The following is a 7,500-nucleotide window of genomic DNA, read 5'->3' as shown; positions in this document are numbered from 1 at the left end:
GTGTTCGCAGTACGTACACACATAGCAGAGATTTCAAAGCATTAGCAGGTGAGTGCCAGAGTCTTGACCCTTACCTGTGTGCAGGAAGACCGCTGTCCAGTCTTTATCCTCCCAGCGGCAGTTCCTTTTGAACCCCCCACCCTGCCATCAGGCTGTTCACTGAATATGAAAACAGAACACATTTCAATGGGGATTGGATCGCCCACTCGACAGATGGATTGATAAACTGATGGACAGAGAGACAGACAGACAGACAGATAGACAGACAGATAGATAGATAGATAGATAGATAGATAAACATACATACATTCATACATACATGCATACATACAGACATATTGTCAGATAAGAGTCAGAATCACAAAGACAAAAGAGCGGATTGAGAGACAGGGGCAGAGACAGAAACAAGGAGACAGAGACAGACAGACAGAGATAGAGACAGACAGACAGACAGACAGAAGCAGAGACAGAAACAAGGAGACAGAGACAGAAAGAGAGACAGAAAAAAGAGACAGAGAGACAAAACAGAGTGAGAGACAGACAAACAGGGAGACAGACAGACAGACAGACAGACAGACAGAGAGCGAAGAGGGGGGTTGGGGGTGTTGACGGAAAAACAGCAGAAAGAGGCGCAGAAAGAGAGGCAGAGTACTTAAAACAAGCCTTATGAGTCAACAGACGCATGTCGAAGTCAATGCTGACACATCCCTAACCATTGCTGTTTGTCCAACTGTTGTACGTCGTCAGTTCATGCAGTGACGTGTGTCTCTGTCTCTGCCTTATTCTCCCTCCCCCCCCCTCTCTCTCTCTCTCTCTTTCTATTTGTCTGTCTATCTCTGTCTGTCTGTCAGTCTGTCTGTCTGTCTCTCTCTCTCCCACTCTTCACTGGCCCTGTCTCTGTCTGTCTATCTGTGTGTCTGTCGTTCTTTTCTCTGCCTGTGTGGCTGTCTGTCTGTCTGTCTGCTTCTCTCTCTCTCTGCTCTCTCACTATCTCTTCCCCCCCGCTCTCTCTCTCTCTCTCTCTCTCTCTCTCTCTCTCTCTCTCTCGCTCAGTCGCTTTCTCTTCCTCTCCCTTTCTTTCCCTCTCTCTCTCTCAACATACGCTCTTCCATTCTCTCTCTGTCTCTCTCATACTCTCCCAACGTCTCTCTCTCTCTCTCCTCTCTCTCTCTCGCTCAGTCGCTTTCTCTTCCTTCTCTCTTTCTTCCCCCCCCCCCCTCTCTCTCTCTCTCTCTCAACATACGCTCTTCCATTCTCTCTCTGTCTCTCTCATACTCTCCCAACGTCTCTCTCTCTTTCTCTCTCTCTGTTTCGTTCTCCCACTTTCTGTCTTCTCCCTCTCCCCCCTCTCCCCCCCCCTCCCCCCCCCGCACTTCTCTCTGTTCTTTCTATAGGCAGTGTTGCAACACCCTATTGGACAGCTGCTCTTGTTTGCGTTCTGAACCTGAATCGATATATACACACACACACTCTCTCTCTCTCTCTCTCCCTGCCTCTGCCTTTTAACTGTACTGTCTGTCTCTCCTCTCTTTTTCTGTCTCCCTCTATCTGTGTATATGTTTTGAATCTTTGTCTCTCTCTCTCTGTCTGTCTCTTTTTCTTATTCTCTGTCTCTCTCTCTCTCTCTCTCTTTCTCTGTCTCCCTCTGTCTGTGTATATGTTTTGAATCTTTGTCTCTCTCTCTCTGTCTGTCTCTTTTTCTTATTCTCTGTCTCTCTCTCTCTCTCTCTCTTTCTCTGTCTCCCTCTGTCTGTGTATATGTTTTGAATCTTTGTCTCTCTCTCTCTGTCTGTCTCTTTTTCTTATTCTCTGTCTCTCTCTCTCTCTCTCTCTTTCTCTGTCTCCCTCTGTCTGTGTATATGTTTTGAATCTTTGTCTCTCTCTCTCTGTCTGTCTCTTTTTCTTATTCTCTGTCTCTCTCTCTCTCTCTCTTTCTCTGTCTCCCTCTGTCTGTGTATATGTTTTGAATCTTTGTCTCTCTCTCTCTGTCTGTCTCTTTTTCTTATTCTCTGTCTCTCTCTCTCTTTCTCTGTCTCCCTCTGTCTGTGTATATGTTTTGAATCTTTGTCTCTCTCTCTCTGTCTGTCTCTTTTTCTTATTCTCTGTCTCTCTCTCTCTCTCTCTTTCTCTGTCTCCCTCTGTCTGTGTATATGTTTTGAATCTTTGTCTCTCTCTCTCTGTCTGTCTCTTTTTCTTATTCTCTGTCTCTCTCTCTCTCCCTCTCTTTCTCTGTCTCCCTCTGTCTGTGTATATGTTTTGAATCTTTGTCTCTCTCTCTCTGTCTGTCTCTTTTTCTTATTCTCTGTCTCTCTCTGTCTCTCTCTCTTTCTCTGTCTCCCTCTGTCTGTGTATATGTTTTGAATCTTTGTCTCTCTCTCTCTGTCTGTCTCTTTTTCTTATTCTCTGTCTCTCTCTCTCTCTCTCTCTTTCTCTGTCTCCCTCTGTCTGTGTATATGTTTTGAATCTTTGTCTCTCTCTCTCTGTCTGTCTCTTTTTCTTATTCTCTGTCTCTCTCTCTCTCTCTCTTTCTCTGTCTCCCTCTGTCTGTGTATATGTTTTGAATCTTTGTCTCTCTCTCTCTGTCTGTCTCTTTTTCTTATTCTCTGTCTCTCTCTCTCTCTCTCTTTCTCTGTCTCCCTCTGTCTGTGTATATGTTTTGAATCTTTGTCTCTCTCTCTCTGTCTGTCTCTTTTTCTTATTCTCTGTCTCTCTCTCTCTCTCTCTTTCTCTGTCTCCCTCTGTCTGTGTATATGTTTTGAATCTTTGTCTCTCTCTCTCTGTCTGTCTCTTTTTCTTATTCTCTGTCTCTCTGTCTCTCTCTCTTTCTCTGTCTCCCTCTATCTGTGTACATGTTTGAATCTTTCTCTCTGTCTCAGTGTCTGCCTCTTTTTCTTATTCTCTGTCTCTCTCTCTCTCTCTTTCTCTGTCTCCCTCTGTCTGTGTATATGTTTTGAATCTTTGTCTCTCTCTCTCTGTCTGTCTCTTTTTCTTATTCTCTGTCTCTCTCTCTCTCTCTCTTTCTCTGTCTCCCTCTGTCTGTGTATATGTTTTGAATCTTTGTCTCTCTCTCTCTGTCTGTCTCTTTTTCTTATTCTCTGTCTCTCTCTCTCTCTCTCTTTCTCTGTCTCCCTCTGTCTGTGTATATGTTTTGAATCTTTGTCTCTCTCTCTCTGTCTGTCTCTTTTTCTTATTCTCTGTCTCTCTCTCTCTCTCTCTCTCTTTCTCTGTCTCCCTCTGTCTGTGTATATGTTTGAATCTTTCTCTCTCTCTCTCTCTCTCTCTCTCTCTCTCTCTCTCTCTGTCTGCCTCTTTTTTTTCTTATTCTCTGTCTCTCTCTCTCTCTCACTCTCCTTTTCTTTTTCTGTCCATACATTTATATATCTAACTCTCTATTGCCCTCTGTCTATCGCTCTCTCTCTCTCTCTCTCTCTCTCTCTCTCTGTCTGCCTCTTTTGTTTCTTATTCTCTGTCTCTCTCTCTCTCTCTCACTCTCCTTTTCTTTTTCTGTCCATACATTTATATATCTAACTCTCTATTGCCCTCTGTCTATCGCTCTCTCTCTCTCTCTCTCTCTCTCTCTCTCCTTTTCTTTTTCTGTACATACATTTATATATCTAACTCTCTATTGCCCTCTGTCTATCGCTCTCTCTCTCTCTCTCTCTCTCTCTCTCTCTCTGTCTGCCTCTTTTGTTTCTTATTCTCTGTCTCTCTCTCTCTCTCTCACTCTCCTTTTCTTTTTCTGTACATACATTTATATATCTAACTCTCTATTGCCCTCTGTCTATCTCTCTCTCTCTCTCTCTCTCTCTCTGTCTGCCTCTTTTTTTTCTTATTCTCTGTCTCTCTCTCTCTCACTCTCCTTTTCTTTTTCTGTACATACATTTATATATCTAACTCTCTATTGCCCTCTGTCTATCTCTCTCTCTCTCTCTCTCTCCTTTTCTTTTTCTGTCCATACATTTATATATCTAACTCTCTATTGCCCTCTGTCTATCTCTCTCTCTCTCTCTCTCTCCTTTTCTTTTTCTGTACATACATTTATATATCTAACTCTCTATTGCCCTCTGTCTATCTCTCTCTCTCTCTCTCTCTCCTTTTCTTTTTCTGTACATACATTTATATATCTAACTCTCTATTGCCCTCTGTCTATCTCTCTCTCTCTCTCTCTCTCCTTTTCTTTTTCTGTCCATACATTTATATATCTAACTCTCTATTGCCCTCTGTCTATCTCTCTCTCTCTCTCTCTCTCCTTTTCTTTTTCTGTCCATACATTTATATATCTAACTCTCTATTGCCCTCTGTCTATCGCTCTCTCTCTCTCTCTCTCCTTTTCTTTTTCTGTCCATACATTTATATATCTAACTCTCTATTGCCCTCTGTCTATCGCTCTCTCTCTCTCTCTCTCCTTTTCTTTTTCTGTCCATACATTTATATATCTAACTCTCTATTGCCCTCTGTCTCTCTCTCTCTCTCTCTCTCTCTCCTTTTCTTTTTCTGTCCATACATTTATATATCTAACTCTCTATTGCCCTCTGTCTATCTCTCTCTCTCTCTCTCTCTCAAGCGTGAGAGAAACTGACAAGCGGACAGACAGAATTGGAGATATAAGAAAATAAAAGACAGACAGACAGACAGACAGACAGACAGACAGAGGTAGAATAAGAGAGAGAGAATGACAGAGGGAGATTCGAGATTCAAGAACTTCATTACTCAAGGATAAAGATTTTAGGCATTGCCTAGGTCTTCCAATCTGTCCTTGTGACAACAATACCAATAACGATAAGACACAACAATGGTAATAATAATAATAATAATGGTAAATACTACTATTACTACTGCTCCTACTACGAGAGAGAGAGAGAGAGAGAGAGAGAGAGAGAGAGAGAGAGGACAAGACAAATTCTTTATTATCGAGGATAATAGATAAGCACTGGCGCGCTTTTTTTTTCATCAAGTTCCCGCCCTGAAACAGGGTCTACACTGCACAAAACTACATTATTATATGTCATTGCATGCACTACACGATGCTACTTAATGTCATAGAATTGCGAATACTATACTACATAATGGCATAAGCATGGTAAAAAATAACACACACACACACACACACACACACACACACACACACACACACACACACACACACAGAGGCACAAGCATGGTATTAATAATCGACATAAAAAAACAAACAAACAAACAAACAAAACCACAGAACACACATACACACACACACTCTCTCTCACTCTCTCTCACTCTCTCATAGAGAGAGTGAGATAGAGAGGGCGAGAGACAGAGAAAGAGAGGGAGGGTGATAGATAAATAGACAAGTACAAAGAGTGGGGAGGAGGGGAGGGGAGGGGGAGAGAAAGAGACAGAATCAGGCCGAGAGAACAGGAAAAAAAAAAGTGAGCGGTCCTTTATCGACAAAGAGCAGCTGCCAGTTTCAGTTTCAGTTTCACTTTCTCAAGGAGGCGTCACTGCGTTCGGACAAATCCATACACGCTACACCACATCTGTTGAGCAGATGCCTGACCAGCAGCATAACCCATCGCGCTTAGTCAGGCCTTGAGTGCATGCTTACATATTTGTGTACCTATGAAAGTGGATTTCATTTTACGTAATTTCGCCAGAGGACAACACTCTCGTTGCCATGGGTTCTTTTTCAGTGCGCCAAGTGCGTGCTGCACACGGGACCTCGGTTTATCGTCTCATCCGAAAGACTAGACGCTCAGTTTGATTTTCCAGTCAAACTTAGGAGAAAGGGCGAGAGCGGGATTCGAACCCACACCCTCACGGACTCTCTGTATTGGCAGCTGAGCGTCTTAACCATTCTGCCACCTTCCTCCTAGCTGCCAGTGTTTGCCATCAGTTGCTGTGTGTGTCAGATGTAGAGCACTCTGTCCACCAACTTCAGTACAACTGTAGGCCTTGGACCACTTCGGTGAAACAACAAATAGAGAGAGAGAGAGAGAGAGAGAGAGAGAGAGAGAGAGAGAGAGAGAGAGAGAGGGAGAGAGAACGAACGAACGAACGAACGAATGTTTTATTCAGATAAGGCCAGAGCCCCTTACTGAAGGGGGATTCATTGATAAATAATAATTAGAAAATGACATGACACAGTAAATAGACAATTCAAATCAATCAAAAATTGTTAGCACAATATCAACCATATCACCCAAAATAGTCCACACAAATATTCAACAACATTCACGAGATAACTGTACTTAGTCTCTTCAATCCTTCATATATATATATGGCCAAGTTATGCAGAGTACATTCCTGTCTTGAAGACATGAGTAAACTGAACCTAAAATTAGACGGATCTCTATAATATTTCGGTTGAATAAGTTTTTGTCTAAGGTCACACAGAAAGAGAGAGAGAGAGAGAGAGAGAGAGAGAGAGAGAAGCGGGGATGACGATGATGATGGTGATGGTGGTGATGGTGGTGGTGAGGAGTGGTGGTGGTAGTAGTGGAGGAAGTGGGGGGTGGTGGTGGGTGAATTGGGGATGTGGAGAGCGTTAGTGGGATATAGATCTTGGAATTTATATACATGTATCAATCATTTTCTATATGTAACACACACGCACGCACAGACACACAGACACACAGACACACACACACACACGCATACACACTTTCACATACTCGCATGCGTACACAGTAATTTCTCCCCGCCCCCCCCCCCCCCCCCCCCCCCCCCCCCCCCCCCCCCCCCCTACACACACGCACGCACCCCCTCCCTCCGCCCCGCTCCCTCCTCCTCCTCGATTATTTTTTCTACCGTCGTCTAATATCACTTACAATGAAAAGACGTTAAACTAAAGAACGAACAATATACATATATGATTATATATATATATGTTTGTTTTTTTCCTTTCTAAATCAAACAATGAAGAGTAGTAACTCTCTTCATATACAAGGTATACAACTTCAAGTTCTTGCTCAGTTTAACCCTCTCCATACGAACGGCGAAAGAGACGACGTTAACAGCGTTTCATAAACTAGATAAATAAATAAGCATTAACAACAAGTATTAACCTACAAAAATGTAAATATAAATATAAACAACTTCAAGTCAATGCTTGCTGGTGCTACCAATTCAGCTAGCACACGGGGTAAATAAATGTAAGGTGCATTGGAAGAAGCCCAGACGCTTCCTTTAAAAAAAAATATTTAAAAAAAATTAAAAAAAGAAGAAGAAGAAGAAAAGTAAGCAGCTGGCTTATCCTTGTATACCGATCATTTGACATGTGTACACACGACAGCAACTGGTCACAGAGGAAGTGTGCAAACACAAGTTTAGCTTTTATAAAAGACTGGTACAACCTTTTAATCCTGAATATGCCACACAGAATATTATATGGACAACACAGAAATATGAGGGGAAAATGGACCAAGGGCAGGGGCGGTGGGGGTTGGGTTGGGGGATGGGGGGGGGGGGGGGGGGCACAGACAGACAGCCTAACACATACATAATTATATCACTTGCGCACGAGTT

At 42.8% G+C, this 7,500-nt stretch overlaps 1 protein-coding gene and 1 long non-coding RNA gene across 2 annotated transcripts in view; both read right to left on the bottom strand.

Annotated features, from left to right (window-relative positions):
• Window positions 1-7,500, bottom strand: part of LOC143283447 (potassium voltage-gated channel subfamily KQT member 1-like) — a 272,354-nt gene that overhangs the window by 180,476 nt on the left and 84,378 nt on the right. The window lies entirely within an intron of this gene.
• Window positions 1-7,500, bottom strand: part of LOC143283446 (uncharacterized) — a 191,378-nt gene that overhangs the window by 102,658 nt on the left and 81,220 nt on the right. The window contains exon 2 of the long non-coding RNA XR_013055407.1: window positions 75-159. This is a non-coding gene — a long non-coding RNA (uncharacterized LOC143283446). The remainder of the gene's footprint in view (window positions 1-74; window positions 160-7,500) is intronic.

This window comes from Babylonia areolata, chromosome 6 (genome assembly GCF_041734735.1).
Source record: "Babylonia areolata isolate BAREFJ2019XMU chromosome 6, ASM4173473v1, whole genome shotgun sequence".
Lineage (NCBI taxonomy): Eukaryota > Metazoa > Mollusca > Gastropoda > Neogastropoda > Buccinidae > Babylonia > Babylonia areolata.
This window is presented reverse-complemented; position numbering and strand designations above follow the sequence as displayed.